Source organism: Triturus cristatus, chromosome 2_1 (genome assembly GCF_964204655.1).
Source record: "Triturus cristatus chromosome 2_1, aTriCri1.1, whole genome shotgun sequence".
NCBI classification, from domain to species: Eukaryota; Metazoa; Chordata; class Amphibia; order Caudata; family Salamandridae; genus Triturus; species Triturus cristatus.
Window position 1 is genome coordinate 936,071,433 of NC_140581.1, and position 23,040 is coordinate 936,094,472.

Below are 23,040 nucleotides of genomic sequence, written 5' to 3' on the forward strand. Positions count from 1 at the left end.
AAAGTGCCCTGTACGGAGCGCAAAGCACTGCTTTGGGTAACTTTGCGCCAAGGGGGCATTACATGGGTGGTACATGGGTGTTTCCATGCCGCAACCCATGCTTTTTGATGCAAAACCATATTCACAAAGATTTGAAAACATGGTTTTGCGCCAAAAGTTAACGCCCCTTCAAAGGAGGTGCAAACAGGAGAAATGCATTCATTTCTATGTGCTTTTCTCACTTTCCATGCGTACTTCACTGTGCAGCATGTATGCAAGGTGGGAAACCTTTGCATCGTGCCTAGCATAGTATTTTGTACAGGAAAGGTACCCTTCCTGTACAAAACCTACGCTACACTCATGCACACACCCTAGCGCTGCGGCGCTAAGCTATGTGCATGGCGCACGGCAGCTGAAATCAGCGCCGGCGCAAGGGAAAGACAAGGAGAGAGAGCCAAATCTTTAAAAATATGGCGCACTCCTGCTCATTCCCGGTCACGTAACGCAGCGCAGCCACGCAGGGTGCTGCGCTACGTTGCGTGACATTTAAAAAAATCTTCCCCCAAGGCTTTTTTTCCGCTTGCTGACATACCTCTTGTTCATGTTGGTCTTGCAGGACCTACGGAATGTAGGACTGCGATGACTGAGTGAATGAGCAATGAGGAATGGCTTCCCTGTATTTGTGGTGAAGAGGGAATGTTTGGAAGGTAAACAGCAAGGTGAATGTATCAAAGCATACATGTTTACTGAGTGGTTGAGTGTGTGACACCTGTCTCTATGAAGGGACATGTGAGAGAGGAACAGCAGCTCCATAGTCCTCGGATGGGAGAGGAAGCACAGATGAATATTTCCCTCAAATGAAAACACTCACACCTCCTCAAAGCTGACAAGTGCGATATGATGCTTTGCAGGTATAAGGAATTACCACGTTTGGTGCATAAAAATGTAATTTTAGTGAGGTTTTCCCAGAATGTCAGTAGCGCACTCTTTGTGAGGGTGCTTTAGGCCATAAATGTCAGGCACACCTCTGGGGGTATGCAGCCAAGAAAAACTTTGGGACGCTTGTTCCAGGTATCTGCCGGAAGGAAAGAAAGATACTAGGGAAAAGTTACAGAGGGAGCTAGGCTGCACAACATTTGGTCACGGTTGGACAGAAATCTTTAGTAGGGACTTTTGACAACCCCTCACTGTGGGACCAGGATCCCCATACCTCGTGCCTCTGACACCTTTTATGACATCTGGATACCACCATCTCATTACCTCTCAAATGTTCCATCCTGGTACCCCAGCTTTGGTAGTGCACCAACCACGTTTCAATCCTTTGAGGAATAAAAACTATGGGTAGCCCCCCCAAAATTAACCAGAAACCATGTCATTCTGTACCCCATCACCCTTTATAATGCACCCCCAAACCCCTTTTAATACTGCTACCCCACACAGACACACCCCCTACACACACAGACCCCACACACAGGCACACCCCACACTCACCCACCACACCCCCCCACACACACAGACAACCCCCCACACACACAGCCCACCCACACAGACAACCCCCCACACACAGACAACCCCCCACACAGACACACACCCCCACCGACACACCCCGACAACCCACACATACAGACACACCCCCTACAGGCACACCCCACCCACACAGACACACCGACAACCCCCCACACAGACACACCCACACCGACACACACCCCGCCCACACACACACCGCCCACACTGACAACCCCCGCTCACACACAGACAACCCCCCACACAGACACACCCACACCGACACACACAGACACCCCACACCAACACCGCCCACACACACACACACCCCACACAGACACACCCTGCCCACACACACAACCCCCACACACACATCCCCCGCTCACACACACACCCCGCTCACACACACTGACACACCCCCACACAGACACACCCCGCCCACACACACACACCCCACACAGACACACCCCGCCCACACAGACACACCCTGCCCACACAGACACACCCCGCCCACACAGACACACCCCGCCCACACAGACACACCCACACCCCACACAGACACACCCCCCACAGACACACCCCCACACCACACACTGCCCACACAGACACACCACCACACACCCCCACACACAGACACACCCCCACACACAGACACACACACCCACACCCCCCACAGACACACCCTACCCCAGACACACCCACACCCCACACAGACACACCCCACACTTACCACTGCTGGACTTCTCTGGCTCCACCCACTCTGCCTAGACTCCTCCTATTCACTCTATCCTCCATCCACCCACTTTGCCAGGCATGACTCCACTCTTACAGGACACACAGACACACCCCCTATACACACACACACACATTTTACTTACCAATTGGTGTGTTTGGCCCACCTCCAATTTACCTCTGCTGGACCACCATCAGTCATCTGGTGCCGAACCCGGGATTTGAACCCTAAGTCTCTGGCTGGAAGTCAGGAACTTACCCACTGGACCACACCGGTTTCCATGTCTGAAGCGTATCAAATCGTCCCTATAGCATGGTCATCCTTTTGATGTGCAATACAAGCCACAGGCAATGACACCAGGGCCTATATGTTGTTTATAGTTACTACTGCAACACTTTAGACCACCAGGAGCTATAGCTCAATGGTAAGTCTTGTGCCTGTGGTTATAAAGGATCTCACAGGACAAGGGTTCAAGTCCCGCAAACGCTGTCAAAGTGTCATAAGTTGGCAACATTTCAAATTCTTCTTTTATTTTCATTTCCTAATTTTAATTTCACTTGTAAAAACAGAGGAGAAAAGTGGCCACTCTTTTTGGCACGTGCGCCTCAAAATTACAAATCTTTTCCCTCATGACTTTCCACCAATCCCCCTTTATCTCAAGCAGGTGCAATAGGGGCAATGCCTTATCATCCTTTATCAATGCATTCATTATTTGTCCTTTAAATTTGGTATAATGTGGAGCGCAAATGTGGCCTCTGGGGCTTTAACTGATTAGAAGAATGCGAGGAAGGTGCTACACGGATAGGAAAATAGGTTGGATGGGGGTTATTTTTCATTTTGGTGTGAGCCAATCTCTCAAATCAGAGGTTTGGTGCCTATGAGGTTGGCTAGGAATAAAGGTCAGGAATGAGCTGTGGCTAATGAAATGATGGGTAAAGTTTGATGCAAGTGAAACTCCCTTTATTAGTTGCAATAAGAAGGTAGAAAGGTTGTTTTCTTCAAGAGGCAGAAAATGTTAGAGTCAGGCCTTTGCTTCAGCGGGTCTGCATCATGCCTGCTGCATCAGGACAAAGCAAAGCACAGCGCTGGGCTGGGCTGGGCTGGGCTGGGCTGGGCTGGGCTGGGCTGGGCTGGGCCTTTATACACCCCCTTCCTTCCTTCCTTTGAAGGACGCCCACAAACGCCCACGAACGCCCAGCTACTGTAAAGAGGATGACTGCAGGCAATTTGGGACCCTGCTAAATGAGGGTGACGTCCCCATGTGCGGCCTCCAAGTGGAAAACTCCTTAGCCTAAGGTAGGTAGGCTGCTTTTGAATTTGACTGAAGACCATATGCGTGAGGTGGTATCAAGGCACAAGACGCCGACCATAACAGAAGAAAGGTAGCTTGGGAGAACAATATTTGCATTGGACAGCCTTCTTCCCATTCCCACTATTATGCTGCAGTTACTGTGTAGCGTTACTAGAGGGCAGCAGTATGAATATAAGAGCACACCAAGGGGGAGGTTTCAATTTGTTTCGCGCTGCTTTAGCTCCACAATAGTGACACAAACTAGCGCAAATTTTATTTTTTCTGATTTTCTTTCCAGCGCAAAACTGCTTTTGCGCTGGAAAGTGCCCTGTACGGAGCGCAAAGCACTGCTTTGGGTAACTTTGCGCCAAGGGGGCATTACATGGGTGGTACATGGGTGTTTCCATGCCGCAACCCATGCTTTTTGATGCAAAACCATATTCACAAAGATTTGAAAACATGGTTTTGCGCCAAAAGTTAACGCCCCTTCAAAGGAGGTGCAAACAGGAGAAATGCATTCATTTCTATGTGCTTTTCTCACTTTCCATGCGTACTTCACTGTGCAGCATGTATGCAAGGTGGGAAACCTTTGCATCGTGCCTAGCATAGTATTTTGTACAGGAAAGGTACCCTTCCTGTACAAAACCTACGCTACACTCATGCACACACCCTAGCGCTGCGGCGCTAAGCTATGTGCATGGCGCACGGCAGCTGAAATCAGCGCCGGCGCAAGGGAAAGACAAGGAGAGAGAGCCAAATCTTTAAAAATATGGCGCACTCCTGCTCATTCCCGGTCACGTAACGCAGCGCAGCCACGCAGGGTGCTGCGCTACGTTGCGTGACATTTAAAAAAATCTTCCCCCAAGGCTTTTTTTCCGCTTGCTGACATACCTCTTGTTCATGTTGGTCTTGCAGGACCTACGGAATGTAGGACTGCGATGACTGAGTGAATGAGCAATGAGGAATGGCTTCCCTGTATTTGTGGTGAAGAGGGAATGTTTGGAAGGTAAACAGCAAGGTGAATGTATCAAAGCATACATGTTTACTGAGTGGTTGAGTGTGTGACACCTGTCTCTATGAAGGGACATGTGAGAGAGGAACAGCAGCTCCATAGTCCTCGGATGGGAGAGGAAGCACAGATGAATATTTCCCTCAAATGAAAACACTCACACCTCCTCAAAGCTGACAAGTGCGATATGATGCTTTGCAGGTATAAGGAATTACCACGTTTGGTGCATAAAAATGTAATTTTAGTGAGGTTTTCCCAGAATGTCAGTAGCGCACTCTTTGTGAGGGTGCTTTAGGCCATAAATGTCAGGCACACCTCTGGGGGTATGCAGCCAAGAAAAACTTTGGGACGCTTGTTCCAGGTATCTGCCGGAAGGAAAGAAAGATACTAGGGAAAAGTTACAGAGGGAGCTAGGCTGCACAACATTTGGTCACGGTTGGACAGAAATCTTTAGTAGGGACTTTTGACAACCCCTCACTGTGGGACCAGGATCCCCATACCTCGTGCCTCTGACACCTTTTATGACATCTGGATACCACCATCTCATTACCTCTCAAATGTTCCATCCTGGTACCCCAGCTTTGGTAGTGCACCAACCACGTTTCAATCCTTTGAGGAATAAAAACTATGGGTAGCCCCCCCAAAATTAACCAGAAACCATGTCATTCTGTACCCCATCACCCTTTATAATGCACCCCCAAACCCCTTTTAATACTGCTACCCCACACAGACACACCCCCTACACACACAGACCCCACACACAGGCACACCCCACACTCACCCACCACACCCCCCCACACACACAGACAACCCCCCACACACACAGCCCACCCACACAGACACACCCCGACAACCCACACATACCGACACACCCCCTACAGGCACACCCCACCCACACAGACACACCGACAACCCCCCACACAGACACACCCACACCGACACACACAGACACCCCGCCCACACACACACCGCCCACACTGACAACCCCCGCTCACACACAGACAACCCCCCACACAGACACACCCACACCGACACACACAGACACCCCACACCAACACCGCCCACACACACACACACCCCACACAGACACACCCTGCCCACACACACAACCCCCACACACACACACACCCCGCTCACACACTCTGACACACCCCGCCCACACACACACACCCCACACAGACACACCCCGCCCACACAGACACACCCCGCCCACACAGACACACCCACACCCCACACAGACACACCCCCCACAGACACACCCCCCACAGACACACCCCCCACACAGACACACCACCACACACCCCCACACAGACACACCACCACACACCCCCACACACAGACACACACACCCACAGACACACCCCCACACACAGACACACACACACCCCACACAGACACACCCCACACTTACCACTGCTGGACTTCTCTGGCTCCACCCACTCTGCCTAGACTCCTCCTATTCACTCTATCCTCCATCCACCCACTTTGCCAGGCATGACTCCACTCTTACAGGACACACAGACACACCCCCTATACACACACACACACATTTTACTTACCAATTGGTGTGTTTGGCCCACCTCCAATTTACCTCTGCTGGACCACCATCAGTCATCTGGTGCCGAACCCGGGATTTGAACCCTAAGTCTCTGGCTGGAAGTCAGGAACTTACCCACTGGACCACACCGGTTTCCATGTCTGAAGCGTATCAAATCGTCCCTATAGCATGGTCATCCTTTTGATGTGCAATACAAGCCACAGGCAATGACACCAGGGCCTACATGTTGTTTATAGTTACTACTGCAACACTTTAGACCACCAGGAGCTATAGCTCAATGGTAAGTCTTGTGCCTGTGGTTATAAAGGATCTCACAGGACAAGGGTTCAAGTCCCGCAAACGCTGTCAAAGTGTCATAAGTTGGCAACATTTCAAATTCTTCTTTTATTTTCATTTCCTAATTTTAATTTCACTTGTAAAAACAGAGGAGAAAAGTGGCCACTCTTTTTGGCACGTGCGCCTCAAAATTACAAATCTTTTCCCTCATGACTTTCCACCAATCCCCCTTTATCTCAAGCAGGTGCAATAGGGGCAATGCCTTATCATCCTTTATCAATGCATTCATTATTTGTCCTTTAAATTTGGTATAATGTGGAGCGCAAATGTGGCCTCTGGGGCTTTAACTGATTAGAAGAATGCGAGGAAGGTGCTACACGGATAGGAAAATAGGTTGGATGGGGGTTATTTTTCATTTTGGTGTGAGCCAATCTCTCAAATCAGAGGTTTGGTGCCTATGAGGTTGGCTAGGAATAAAGGTCAGGAATGAGCTGTGGCTAATGAAATGATGGGTAAAGTTTGATGCAAGTGAAACTCCCTTTATTAGTTGCAATAAGAAGGTAGAAAGGTTGTTTTCTTCAAGAGGCAGAAAATGTTAGAGTCAGGCCTTTGCTTCAGCGGGTCTGCATCATGCCTGCTGCATCAGGACAAAGCAAAGCACAGCGCTGGGCTGGGCTGGGCTGGGCTGGGCTGGGCTGGGCTGGGCTGGGCTGGGCTGGGCCTTTATACACCCCCTTCCTTCCTTCCTTTGAAGGACGCCCACAAACGCCCACGAACGCCCAGCTACTGTAAAGAGGATGACTGCAGGCAATTTGGGACCCTGCTAAATGAGGGTGACGTCCCCATGTGCGGCCTCCAAGTGGAAAACTCCTTAGCCTAAGGTAGGTAGGCTGCTTTTGAATTTGACTGAAGACCATATGCGTGAGGTGGTATCAAGGCACAAGACGCCGACCATAACAGAAGAAAGGTAGCTTGGGAGAACAATATTTGCATTGGACAGCCTTCTTCCCATTCCCACTATTATGCTGCAGTTACTGTGTAGCGTTACTAGAGGGCAGCAGTATGAATATAAGAGCACACCAAGGGGGAGGTTTCAATTTGTTTCGCGCTGCTTTAGCTCCACAATAGTGACACAAACTAGCGCAAATTTTATTTTTTCTGATTTTCTTTCCAGCGCAAAACTGCTTTTGCGCTGGAAAGTGCCCTGTACGGAGCGCAAAGCACTGCTTTGGGTAACTTTGCGCCAAGGGGGCATTACATGGGTGGTACATGGGTGTTTCCATGCCGCAACCCATGCTTTTTGATGCAAAACCATATTCACAAAGATTTGAAAACATGGTTTTGCGCCAAAAGTTAACGCCCCTTCAAAGGAGGTGCAAACAGGAGAAATGCATTCATTTCTATGTGCTTTTCTCACTTTCCATGCGTACTTCACTGTGCAGCATGTATGCAAGGTGGGAAACCTTTGCATCGTGCCTAGCATAGTATTTTGTACAGGAAAGGTACCCTTCCTGTACAAAACCTACGCTACACTCATGCACACACCCTAGCGCTGCGGCGCTAAGCTATGTGCATGGCGCACGGCAGCTGAAATCAGCGCCGGCGCAAGGGAAAGACAAGGAGAGAGAGCCAAATCTTTAAAAATATGGCGCACTCCTGCTCATTCCCGGTCACGTAACGCAGCGCAGCCACGCAGGGTGCTGCGCTACGTTGCGTGACATTTAAAAAAATCTTCCCCCAAGGCTTTTTTTCCGCTTGCTGACATACCTCTTGTTCATGTTGGTCTTGCAGGACCTACGGAATGTAGGACTGCGATGACTGAGTGAATGAGCAATGAGGAATGGCTTCCCTGTATTTGTGGTGAAGAGGGAATGTTTGGAAGGTAAACAGCAAGGTGAATGTATCAAAGCATACATGTTTACTGAGTGGTTGAGTGTGTGACACCTGTCTCTATGAAGGGACATGTGAGAGAGGAACAGCAGCTCCATAGTCCTCGGATGGGAGAGGAAGCACAGATGAATATTTCCCTCAAATGAAAACACTCACACCTCCTCAAAGCTGACAAGTGCGATATGATGCTTTGCAGGTATAAGGAATTACCACGTTTGGTGCATAAAAATGTAATTTTAGTGAGGTTTTCCCAGAATGTCAGTAGCGCACTCTTTGTGAGGGTGCTTTAGGCCATAAATGTCAGGCACACCTCTGGGGGTATGCAGCCAAGAAAAACTTTGGGACGCTTGTTCCAGGTATCTGCCGGAAGGAAAGAAAGATACTAGGGAAAAGTTACAGAGGGAGCTAGGCTGCACAACATTTGGTCACGGTTGGACAGAAATCTTTAGTAGGGACTTTTGACAACCCCTCACTGTGGGACCAGGATCCCCATACCTCGTGCCTCTGACACCTTTTATGACATCTGGATACCACCATCTCATTACCTCTCAAATGTTCCATCCTGGTACCCCAGCTTTGGTAGTGCACCAACCACGTTTCAATCCTTTGAGGAATAAAAACTATGGGTAGCCCCCCCAAAATTAACCAGAAACCATGTCATTCTGTACCCCATCACCCTTTATAATGCACCCCCAAACCCCTTTTAATACTGCTACCCCACACAGACACACCCCCTACACACACAGACCCCACACACAGGCACACCCCACACTCACCCACCACACCCCCCCACACACACAGACAACCCCCCACACACACAGCCCACCCACACAGACAACCCCCCACACAGACACACACCCCCACCGACACACCCCGACAACCCACACATACAGACACACCCCCTACAGGCACACCCCACCCACACAGACACACCGACAACCCCCCACACAGACACACCCACACACACACCGCCCACACTGACAACCCCCGCTCACACACAGACAACCCCCCACACAGACACACCCACAGACACCCCACACCAACACCGCCCACACACACACACACCCCACACAGACACACCCTGCCCACACACACAACCCCCACACACACATCCCCCGCTCACACACACACCCCGCTCACACACACTGACACACCCCCACACAGACACACCCCGCCCACACACACACACCCCACACAGACACACCCCGCCCACACAGACACACCCTGCCCACACAGACACACCCCGCCCACACAGACACACCCCGCCCACACAGACACACCCACACCCCACACAGACACACCCCCCACAGACACACCCCCACACCACACACTGCCCACACAGACACACCACCACACACCCCCACACACAGACACACCCCCACACACAGACACACACACCCACACCCCCCACAGACACACCCTACCCCAGACACACCCACACCCCACACAGACACACCCCACACTTACCACTGCTGGACTTCTCTGGCTCCACCCACTCTGCCTAGACTCCTCCTATTCACTCTATCCTCCATCCACCCACTTTGCCAGGCATGACTCCACTCTTACAGGACACACAGACACACCCCCTATACACACACACACACATTTTACTTACCAATTGGTGTGTTTGGCCCACCTCCAATTTACCTCTGCTGGACCACCATCAGTCATCTGGTGCCGAACCCGGGATTTGAACCCTAAGTCTCTGGCTGGAAGTCAGGAACTTACCCACTGGACCACACCGGTTTCCATGTCTGAAGCGTATCAAATCGTCCCTATAGCATGGTCATCCTTTTGATGTGCAATACAAGCCACAGGCAATGACACCAGGGCCTATATGTTGTTTATAGTTACTACTGCAACACTTTAGACCACCAGGAGCTATAGCTCAATGGTAAGTCTTGTGCCTGTGGTTATAAAGGATCTCACAGGACAAGGGTTCAAGTCCCGCAAACGCTGTCAAAGTGTCATAAGTTGGCAACATTTCAAATTCTTCTTTTATTTTCATTTCCTAATTTTAATTTCACTTGTAAAAACAGAGGAGAAAAGTGGCCACTCTTTTTGGCACGTGCGCCTCAAAATTACAAATCTTTTCCCTCATGACTTTCCACCAATCCCCCTTTATCTCAAGCAGGTGCAATAGGGGCAATGCCTTATCATCCTTTATCAATGCATTCATTATTTGTCCTTTAAATTTGGTATAATGTGGAGCGCAAATGTGGCCTCTGGGGCTTTAACTGATTAGAAGAATGCGAGGAAGGTGCTACACGGATAGGAAAATAGGTTGGATGGGGGTTATTTTTCATTTTGGTGTGAGCCAATCTCTCAAATCAGAGGTTTGGTGCCTATGAGGTTGGCTAGGAATAAAGGTCAGGAATGAGCTGTGGCTAATGAAATGATGGGTAAAGTTTGATGCAAGTGAAACTCCCTTTATTAGTTGCAATAAGAAGGTAGAAAGGTTGTTTTCTTCAAGAGGCAGAAAATGTTAGAGTCAGGCCTTTGCTTCAGCGGGTCTGCATCATGCCTGCTGCATCAGGACAAAGCAAAGCACAGCGCTGGGCTGGGCTGGGCTGGGCTGGGCTGGGCTGGGCTGGGCTGGGCTGGGCTGGGCCTTTATACACCCCCTTCCTTCCTTCCTTTGAAGGACGCCCACAAACGCCCACGAACGCCCAGCTACTGTAAAGAGGATGACTGCAGGCAATTTGGGACCCTGCTAAATGAGGGTGACGTCCCCATGTGCGGCCTCCAAGTGGAAAACTCCTTAGCCTAAGGTAGGTAGGCTGCTTTTGAATTTGACTGAAGACCATATGCGTGAGGTGGTATCAAGGCACAAGACGCCGACCATAACAGAAGAAAGGTAGCTTGGGAGAACAATATTTGCATTGGACAGCCTTCTTCCCATTCCCACTATTATGCTGCAGTTACTGTGTAGCGTTACTAGAGGGCAGCAGTATGAATATAAGAGCACACCAAGGGGGAGGTTTCAATTTGTTTCGCGCTGCTTTAGCTCCACAATAGTGACACAAACTAGCGCAAATTTTATTTTTTCTGATTTTCTTTCCAGCGCAAAACTGCTTTTGCGCTGGAAAGTGCCCTGTACGGAGCGCAAAGCACTGCTTTGGGTAACTTTGCGCCAAGGGGGCATTACATGGGTGGTACATGGGTGTTTCCATGCCGCAACCCATGCTTTTTGATGCAAAACCATATTCACAAAGATTTGAAAACATGGTTTTGCGCCAAAAGTTAACGCCCCTTCAAAGGAGGTGCAAACAGGAGAAATGCATTCATTTCTATGTGCTTTTCTCACTTTCCATGCGTACTTCACTGTGCAGCATGTATGCAAGGTGGGAAACCTTTGCATCGTGCCTAGCATAGTATTTTGTACAGGAAAGGTACCCTTCCTGTACAAAACCTACGCTACACTCATGCACACACCCTAGCGCTGCGGCGCTAAGCTATGTGCATGGCGCACGGCAGCTGAAATCAGCGCCGGCGCAAGGGAAAGACAAGGAGAGAGAGCCAAATCTTTAAAAATATGGCGCACTCCTGCTCATTCCCGGTCACGTAACGCAGCGCAGCCACGCAGGGTGCTGCGCTACGTTGCGTGACATTTAAAAAAATCTTCCCCCAAGGCTTTTTTTCCGCTTGCTGACATACCTCTTGTTCATGTTGGTCTTGCAGGACCTACGGAATGTAGGACTGCGATGACTGAGTGAATGAGCAATGAGGAATGGCTTCCCTGTATTTGTGGTGAAGAGGGAATGTTTGGAAGGTAAACAGCAAGGTGAATGTATCAAAGCATACATGTTTACTGAGTGGTTGAGTGTGTGACACCTGTCTCTATGAAGGGACATGTGAGAGAGGAACAGCAGCTCCATAGTCCTCGGATGGGAGAGGAAGCACAGATGAATATTTCCCTCAAATGAAAACACTCACACCTCCTCAAAGCTGACAAGTGCGATATGATGCTTTGCAGGTATAAGGAATTACCACGTTTGGTGCATAAAAATGTAATTTTAGTGAGGTTTTCCCAGAATGTCAGTAGCGCACTCTTTGTGAGGGTGCTTTAGGCCATAAATGTCAGGCACACCTCTGGGGGTATGCAGCCAAGAAAAACTTTGGGACGCTTGTTCCAGGTATCTGCCGGAAGGAAAGAAAGATACTAGGGAAAAGTTACAGAGGGAGCTAGGCTGCACAACATTTGGTCACGGTTGGACAGAAATCTTTAGTAGGGACTTTTGACAACCCCTCACTGTGGGACCAGGATCCCCATACCTCGTGCCTCTGACACCTTTTATGACATCTGGATACCACCATCTCATTACCTCTCAAATGTTCCATCCTGGTACCCCAGCTTTGGTAGTGCACCAACCACGTTTCAATCCTTTGAGGAATAAAAACTATGGGTAGCCCCCCCAAAATTAACCAGAAACCATGTCATTCTGTACCCCATCACCCTTTATAATGCACCCCCAAACCCCTTTTAATACTGCTACCCCACACAGACACACCCCCTACACACACAGACCCCACACACAGGCACACCCCACACTCACCCACCACACCCCCCCACACACACAGACAACCCCCCACACACACAGCCCACCCACACAGACACACCCCGACAACCCACACATACCGACACACCCCCTACAGGCACACCCCACCCACACAGACACACCGACAACCCCCCACACAGACACACCCACACCGACACACACAGACACCCCGCCCACACACACACCGCCCACACTGACAACCCCCGCTCACACACAGACAACCCCCCACACAGACACACCCACACCGACACACACAGACACCCCACACCAACACCGCCCACACACACACACACCCCACACAGACACACCCTGCCCACACACACAACCCCCACACACACACACACCCCGCTCACACACTCTGACACACCCCGCCCACACACACACACCCCACACAGACACACCCCGCCCACACAGACACACCCCGCCCACACAGACACACCCACACCCCACACAGACACACCCCCCACAGACACACCCCCCACAGACACACCCCCCACACAGACACACCACCACACACCCCCACACAGACACACCACCACACACCCCCACACACAGACACACACACCCACAGACACACCCCCACACACAGACACACACACACCCCACACAGACACACCCCACACTTACCACTGCTGGACTTCTCTGGCTCCACCCACTCTGCCTAGACTCCTCCTATTCACTCTATCCTCCATCCACCCACTTTGCCAGGCATGACTCCACTCTTACAGGACACACAGACACACCCCCTATACACACACACACACATTTTACTTACCAATTGGTGTGTTTGGCCCACCTCCAATTTACCTCTGCTGGACCACCATCAGTCATCTGGTGCCGAACCCGGGATTTGAACCCTAAGTCTCTGGCTGGAAGTCAGGAACTTACCCACTGGACCACACCGGTTTCCATGTCTGAAGCGTATCAAATCGTCCCTATAGCATGGTCATCCTTTTGATGTGCAATACAAGCCACAGGCAATGACACCAGGGCCTATATGTTGTTTATAGTTACTACTGCAACACTTTAGACCACCAGGAGCTATAGCTCAATGGTAAGTCTTGTGCCTGTGGTTATAAAGGATCTCACAGGACAAGGGTTCAAGTCCCGCAAACGCTGTCAAAGTGTCATAAGTTGGCAACATTTCAAATTCTTCTTTTATTTTCATTTCCTAATTTTAATTTCACTTGTAAAAACAGAGGAGAAAAGTGGCCACTCTTTTTGGCACGTGCGCCTCAAAATTACAAATCTTTTCCCTCATGACTTTCCACCAATCCCCCTTTATCTCAAGCAGGTGCAATAGGGGCAATGCCTTATCATCCTTTATCAATGCATTCATTATTTGTCCTTTAAATTTGGTATAATGTGGAGCGCAAATGTGGCCTCTGGGGCTTTAACTGATTAGAAGAATGCGAGGAAGGTGCTACACGGATAGGAAAATAGGTTGGATGGGGGTTATTTTTCATTTTGGTGTGAGCCAATCTCTCAAATCAGAGGTTTGGTGCCTATGAGGTTGGCTAGGAATAAAGGTCAGGAATGAGCTGTGGCTAATGAAATGATGGGTAAAGTTTGATGCAAGTGAAACTCCCTTTATTAGTTGCAATAAGAAGGTAGAAAGGTTGTTTTCTTCAAGAGGCAGAAAATGTTAGAGTCAGGCCTTTGCTTCAGCGGGTCTGCATCATGCCTGCTGCATCAGGACAAAGCAAAGCACAGCGCTGGGCTGGGCTGGGCTGGGCTGGGCTGGGCTGGGCTGGGCTGGGCTGGGCTGGGCCTTTATACACCCCCTTCCTTCCTTCCTTTGAAGGACGCCCACAAACGCCCACGAACGCCCAGCTACTGTAAAGAGGATGACTGCAGGCAATTTGGGACCCTGCTAAATGAGGGTGACGTCCCCATGTGCGGCCTCCAAGTGGAAAACTCCTTAGCCTAAGGTAGGTAGGCTGCTTTTGAATTTGACTGAAGACCATATGCGTGAGGTGGTATCAAGGCACAAGACGCCGACCATAACAGAAGAAAGGTAGCTTGGGAGAACAATATTTGCATTGGACAGCCTTCTTCCCATTCCCACTATTATGCTGCAGTTACTGTGTAGCGTTACTAGAGGGCAGCAGTATGAATATAAGAGCACACCAAGGGGGAGGTTTCAATTTGTTTCGCGCTGCTTTAGCTCCACAATAGTGACACAAACTAGCGCAAATTTTATTTTTTCTGATTTTCTTTCCAGCGCAAAACTGCTTTTGCGCTGGAAAGTGCCCTGTACGGAGCGCAAAGCACTGCTTTGGGTAACTTTGCGCCAAGGGGGCATTACATGGGTGGTACATGGGTGTTTCCATGCCGCAACCCATGCTTTTTGATGCAAAACCATATTCACAAAGATTTGAAAACATGGTTTTGCGCCAAAAGTTAACGCCCCTTCAAAGGAGGTGCAAACAGGAGAAATGCATTCATTTCTATGTGCTTTTCTCACTTTCCATGCGTACTTCACTGTGCAGCATGTATGCAAGGTGGGAAACCTTTGCATCGTGCCTAGCATAGTATTTTGTACAGGAAAGGTACCCTTCCTGTACAAAACCTACGCTACACTCATGCACACACCCTAGCGCTGCGGCGCTAAGCTATGTGCATGGCGCACGGCAGCTGAAATCAGCGCCGGCGCAAGGGAAAGACAAGGAGAGAGAGCCAAATCTTTAAAAATATGGCGCACTCCTGCTCATTCCCGGTCACGTAACGCAGCGCAGCCACGCAGGGTGCTGCGCTACGTTGCGTGACATTTAAAAAAATCTTCCCCCAAGGCTTTTTTTCCGCTTGCTGACATACCTCTTGTTCATGTTGGTCTTGCAGGACCTACGGAATGTAGGACTGCGATGACTGAGTGAATGAGCAATGAGGAATGGCTTCCCTGTATTTGTGGTGAAGAGGGAATGTTTGGAAGGTAAACAGCAAGGTGAATGTATCAAAGCATACATGTTTACTGAGTGGTTGAGTGTGTGACACCTGTCTCTATGAAGGGACATGTGAGAGAGGAACAGCAGCTCCATAGTCCTCGGATGGGAGAGGAAGCACAGATGAATATTTCCCTCAAATGAAAACACTCACACCTCCTCAAAGCTGACAAGTGCGATATGATGCTTTGCAGGTATAAGGAATTACCACGTTTGGTGCATAAAAATGTAATTTTAGTGAGGTTTTCCCAGAATGTCAGTAGCGCACTCTTTGTGAGGGTGCTTTAGGCCATAAATGTCAGGCACACCTCTGGGGGTATGCAGCCAAGAAAAACTTTGGGACGCTTGTTCCAGGTATCTGCCGGAAGGAAAGAAAGATACTAGGGAAAAGTTACAGAGGGAGCTAGGCTGCACAACATTTGGTCACGGTTGGACAGAAATCTTTAGTAGGGACTTTTGACAACCCCTCACTGTGGGACCAGGATCCCCATACCTCGTGCCTCTGACACCTTTTATGACATCTGGATACCACCATCTCATTACCTCTCAAATGTTCCATCCTGGTACCCCAGCTTTGGTAGTGCACCAACCACGTTTCAATCCTTTGAGGAATAAAAACTATGGGTAGCCCCCCCAAAATTAACCAGAAACCATGTCATTCTGTACCCCATCACCCTTTATAATGCACCCCCAAACCCCTTTTAATACTGCTACCCCACACAGACACACCCCCTACACACACAGACCCCACACACAGGCACACCCCACACTCACCCACCACACCCCCCCACACACACAGACAACCCCCCACACACACAGCCCACCCACACAGACAACCCCCCACACAGACACACACCCCCACCGACACACCCCGACAACCCACACATACAGACACACCCCCTACAGGCACACCCCACCCACACAGACACACCGACAACCCCCCACACAGACACACCCACACACACACCGCCCACACTGACAACCCCCGCTCACACACAGACAACCCCCCACACAGACACACCCACAGACACCCCACACCAACACCGCCCACACACACACACACCCCACACAGACACACCCTGCCCACACACACAACCCCCACACACACATCCCCCGCTCACACACACACCCCGCTCACACACACTGACACACCCCCACACAGACACACCCCGCCCACACACACACACCCCACACAGACACACCCCGCCCACACAGACACACCCTGCCCACACAGACACACCCCGCCCACACAGACACACCCCGCCCACACAGACACACCCACACCCCACACAGACACACCCCCCACAGACACACCCCCACACCACACACTGCCCACACAGACACACCACCACACACCCCCACACACAGACACACCCCCACACACAGACACACACACCCACACCCCCCACAGACACACCCTACCCCAGACACACCCACACCCCACACAGACACACCCCACACTTACCACTGCTGGACTTCTCTGGCTCCACCCACTCTGCCTAGACTCCTCCTATTCACTCTATCCTCCATCCACCCACTTTGCCAGGCATGACTCCACTCTTACAGGACACACAGACACACCCCCTATACACACACACACACATTTTACTTACCAATTGGTGTGTTTGGCCCACCTCCAATTTACCTCTGCTGGACCACCATCAGTCATCTGGTGCCGAACCCGGGATTTGAACCCTAAGTCTCTGGCTGGAAGTCAGGAACTTACCCACTGGACCACACCGGTTTCCATGTCTGAAGCGTATCAAATCGTCCCTATAGCATGGTCATCCTTTTGATGTGCAATACAAGCCACAGGCAATGACACCAGGGCCTATATGTTGTTTATAGTTACTACTGCAACACTTTAGACCACCAGGAGCTATAGCTCAATGGTAAGTCTTGTGCCTGTGGTTATAAAGGATCTCACAGGACAAGGGTTCAAGTCCCGCAAACGCTGTCAAAGTGTCATAAGTTGGCAACATTTCAAATTCTTCTTTTATTTTCATTTCCTAATTTTAATTTCACTTGTAAAAACAGAGGAGAAAAGTGGCCACTCTTTTTGGCACGTGCGCCTCAAAATTACAAATCTTTTCCCTCATGACTTTCCACCAATCCCCCTTTATCTCAAGCAGGTGCAATAGGGGCAATGCCTTATCATCCTTTATCAATGCATTCATTATTTGTCCTTTAAATTTGGTATAATGTGGAGCGCAAATGTGGCCTCTGGGGCTTTAACTGATTAGAAGAATGCGAGGAAGGTGCTACACGGATAGGAAAATAGGTTGGATGGGGGTTATTTTTCATTTTGGTGTGAGCCAATCTCTCAAATCAGAGGTTTGGTGCCTATGAGGTTGGCTAGGAATAAAGGTCAGGAATGAGCTGTGGCTAATGAAATGATGGGTAAAGTTTGATGCAAGTGAAACTCCCTTTATTAGTTGCAATAAGAAGGTAGAAAGGTTGTTTTCTTCAAGAGGCAGAAAATGTTAGAGTCAGGCCTTTGCTTCAGCGGGTCTGCATCATGCCTGCTGCATCAGGACAAAGCAAAGCACAGCGCTGGGCTGGGCTGGGCTGGGCTGGGCTGGGCTGGGCTGGGCTGGGCTGGGCTGGGCCTTTATACACCCCCTTCCTTCCTTCCTTTGAAGGACGCCCACAAACGCCCACGAACGCCCAGCTACTGTAAAGAGGATGACTGCAGGCAATTTGGGACCCTGCTAAATGAGGGTGACGTCCCCATGTGCGGCCTCCAAGTGGAAAACTCCTTAGCCTAAGGTAGGTAGGCTGCTTTTGAATTTGACTGAAGACCATATGCGTGAGGTGGTATCAAGGCACAAGACGCCGACCATAACAGAAGAAAGGTAGCTTGGGAGAACAATATTTGCATTGGACAGCCTTCTTCCCATTCCCACTATTATGCTGCAGTTACTGTGTAGCGTTACTAGAGGGCAGCAGTATGAATATAAGAGCACACCAAGGGGGAGGTTTCAATTTGTTTCGCGCTGCTTTAGCTCCACAATAGTGACACAAACTAGCGCAAATTTTATTTTTTCTGATTTTCTTTCCAGCGCAAAACTGCTTTTGCGCTGGAAAGTGCCCTGTACGGAGCGCAAAGCACTGCTTTGGGTAACTTTGCGCCAAGGGGGCATTACATGGGTGGTACATGGGTGTTTCCATGCCGCAACCCATGCTTTTTGATGCAAAACCATATTCACAAAGATTTGAAAACATGGTTTTGCGCCAAAAGTTAACGCCCCTTCAAAGGAGGTGCAAACAGGAGAAATGCATTCATTTCTATGTGCTTTTCTCACTTTCCATGCGTACTTCACTGTGCAGCATGTATGCAAGGTGGGAAACCTTTGCATCGTGCCTAGCATAGTATTTTGTACAGGAAAGGTACCCTTCCTGTACAAAACCTACGCTACACTCATGCACACACCCTAGCGCTGCGGCGCTAAGCTATGTGCATGGCGCACGGCAGCTGAAATCAGCGCCGGCGCAAGGGAAAGACAAGGAGAGAGAGCCAAATCTTTAAAAATATGGCGCACTCCTGCTCATTCCCGGTCACGTAACGCAGCGCAGCCACGCAGGGTGCTGCGCTACGTTGCGTGACATTTAAAAAAATCTTCCCCCAAGGCTTTTTTTCCGCTTGCTGACATACCTCTTGTTCATGTTGGTCTTGCAGGACCTACGGAATGTAGGACTGCGATGACTGAGTGAATGAGCAATGAGGAATGGCTTCCCTGTATTTGTGGTGAAGAGGGAATGTTTGGAAGGTAAACAGCAAGGTGAATGTATCAAAGCATACATGTTTACTGAGTGGTTGAGTGTGTGACACCTGTCTCTATGAAGGGACATGTGAGAGAGGAACAGCAGCTCCATAGTCCTCGGATGGGAGAGGAAGCACAGATGAATATTTCCCTCAAATGAAAACACTCACACCTCCTCAAAGCTGACAAGTGCGATATGATGCTTTGCAGGTATAAGGAATTACCACGTTTGGTGCATAAAAATGTAATTTTAGTGAGGTTTTCCCAGAATGTCAGTAGCGCACTCTTTGTGAGGGTGCTTTAGGCCATAAATGTCAGGCACACCTCTGGGGGTATGCAGCCAAGAAAAACTTTGGGACGCTTGTTCCAGGTATCTGCCGGAAGGAAAGAAAGATACTAGGGAAAAGTTACAGAGGGAGCTAGGCTGCACAACATTTGGTCACGGTTGGACAGAAATCTTTAGTAGGGACTTTTGACAACCCCTCACTGTGGGACCAGGATCCCCATACCTCGTGCCTCTGACACCTTTTATGACATCTGGATACCACCATCTCATTACCTCTCAAATGTTCCATCCTGGTACCCCAGCTTTGGTAGTGCACCAACCACGTTTCAATCCTTTGAGGAATAAAAACTATGGGTAGCCCCCCCAAAATTAACCAGAAACCATGTCATTCTGTACCCCATCACCCTTTATAATGCACCCCCAAACCCCTTTTAATACTGCTACCCCACACAGACACACCCCCTACACACACAGACCCCACACACAGGCACACCCCACACTCACCCACCACACCCCCCCACACACACAGACAACCCCCCACACACACAGCCCACCCACACAGACAACCCCCCACACAGACACACACCCCCACCGACACACCCCGACAACCCACACATACAGACACACCCCCTACAGGCACACCCCACCCACACAGACACACCGACAACCCCCCACACAGACACACCCACACACACAACCCCCGCTCACACACAGACAACCCCCCACACAGACACACCCACAGACACCCCACACCAACACCGCCCACACACACACACACCCCACACAGACACACCCTGCCCACACACACAACCCCCACACACACATCCCCCGCTCACACACACACCCCGCTCACACACACTGACACACCCCCACACAGACACACCCCGCCCACACACACACACCCCACACAGACACACCCCGCCCACACAGACACACCCTGCCCACACAGACACACCCCGCCCACACAGACACACCCCGCCCACACAGACACACCCACACCCCACACAGACACACCCCCCACAGACACACCCCCACACCACACACTGCCCACACAGACACACCACCACACACCCCCACACACAGACACACCCCCACACACAGACACACACACCCACACCCCCCACAGACACACCCTACCCCAGACACACCCACACCCCACACAGACACACCCCACACTTACCACTGCTGGACTTCTCTGGCTCCACCCACTCTGCCTAGACTCCTCCTATTCACTCTATCCTCCATCCACCCACTTTGCCAGGCATGACTCCACTCTTACAGGACACACAGACACACCCCCTATACACACACACACACATTTTACTTACCAATTGGTGTGTTTGGCCCACCTCCAATTTACCTCTGCTGGACCACCATCAGTCATCTGGTGCCGAACCCGGGATTTGAACCCTAAGTCTCTGGCTGGAAGTCAGGAACTTACCCACTGGACCACACCGGTTTCCATGTCTGAAGCGTATCAAATCGTCCCTATAGCATGGTCATCCTTTTGATGTGCAATACAAGCCACAGGCAATGACACCAGGGCCTATATGTTGTTTATAGTTACTACTGCAACACTTTAGACCACCAGGAGCTATAGCTCAATGGTAAGTCTTGTGCCTGTGGTTATAAAGGATCTCACAGGACAAGGGTTCAAGTCCCGCAAACGCTGTCAAAGTGTCATAAGTTGGCAACATTTCAAATTCTTCTTTTATTTTCATTTCCTAATTTTAATTTCACTTGTAAAAACAGAGGAGAAAAGTGGCCACTCTTTTTGGCACGTGCGCCTCAAAATTACAAATCTTTTCCCTCATGACTTTCCACCAATCCCCCTTTATCTCAAGCAGGTGCAATAGGGGCAATGCCTTATCATCCTTTATCAATGCATTCATTATTTGTCCTTTAAATTTGGTATAATGTGGAGCGCAAATGTGGCCTCTGGGGCTTTAACTGATTAGAAGAATGCGAGGAAGGTGCTACACGGATAGGAAAATAGGTTGGATGGGGGTTATTTTTCATTTTGGTGTGAGCCAATCTCTCAAATCAGAGGTTTGGTGCCTATGAGGTTGGCTAGGAATAAAGGTCAGGAATGAGCTGTGGCTAATGAAATGATGGGTAAAGTTTGATGCAAGTGAAACTCCCTTTATTAGTTGCAATAAGAAGGTAGAAAGGTTGTTTTCTTCAAGAGGCAGAAAATGTTAGAGTCAGGCCTTTGCTTCAGCGGGTCTGCATCATGCCTGCTGCATCAGGACAAAGCAAAGCACAGCGCTGGGCTGGGCTGGGCTGGGCTGGGCTGGGCTGGGCTGGGCTGGGCTGGGCTGGGCCTTTATACACCCCCTTCCTTCCTTCCTTTGAAGGACGCCCACAAACGCCCACGAACGCCCAGCTACTGTAAAGAGGATGACTGCAGGCAATTTGGGACCCTGCTAAATGAGGGTGACGTCCCCATGTGCGGCCTCCAAGTGGAAAACTCCTTAGCCTAAGGTAGGTAGGCTGCTTTTGAATTTGACTGAAGACCATATGCGTGAGGTGGTATCAAGGCACAAGACGCCGACCATAACAGAAGAAAGGTAGCTTGGGAGAACAATATTTGCATTGGACAGCCTTCTTCCCATTCCCACTATTATGCTGCAGTTACTGTGTAGCGTTACTAGAGGGCAGCAGTATGAATATAAGAGCACACCAAGGGGGAGGTTTCAATTTGTTTCGCGCTGCTTTAGCTCCACAATAGTGACACAAACTAGCGCAAATTTTATTTTTTCTGATTTTCTTTCCAGCGCAAAACTGCTTTTGCGCTGGAAAGTGCCCTGTACGGAGCGCAAAGCACTGCTTTGGGTAACTTTGCGCCAAGGGGGCATTACATGGGTGGTACATGGGTGTTTCCATGCCGCAACCCATGCTTTTTGATGCAAAACCATATTCACAAAGATTTGAAAACATGGTTTTGCGCCAAAAGTTAACGCCCCTTCAAAGGAGGTGCAAACAGGAGAAATGCATTCATTTCTATGTGCTTTTCTCACTTTCCATGCGTACTTCACTGTGCAGCATGTATGCAAGGTGGGAAACCTTTGCATCGTGCCTAGCATAGTATTTTGTACAGGAAAGGTACCCTTCCTGTACAAAACCTACGCTACACTCATGCACACACCCTAGCGCTGCGGCGCTAAGCTATGTGCATGGCGCACGGCAGCTGAAATCAGCGCCGGCGCAAGGGAAAGACAAGGAGAGAGAGCCAAATCTTTAAAAATAT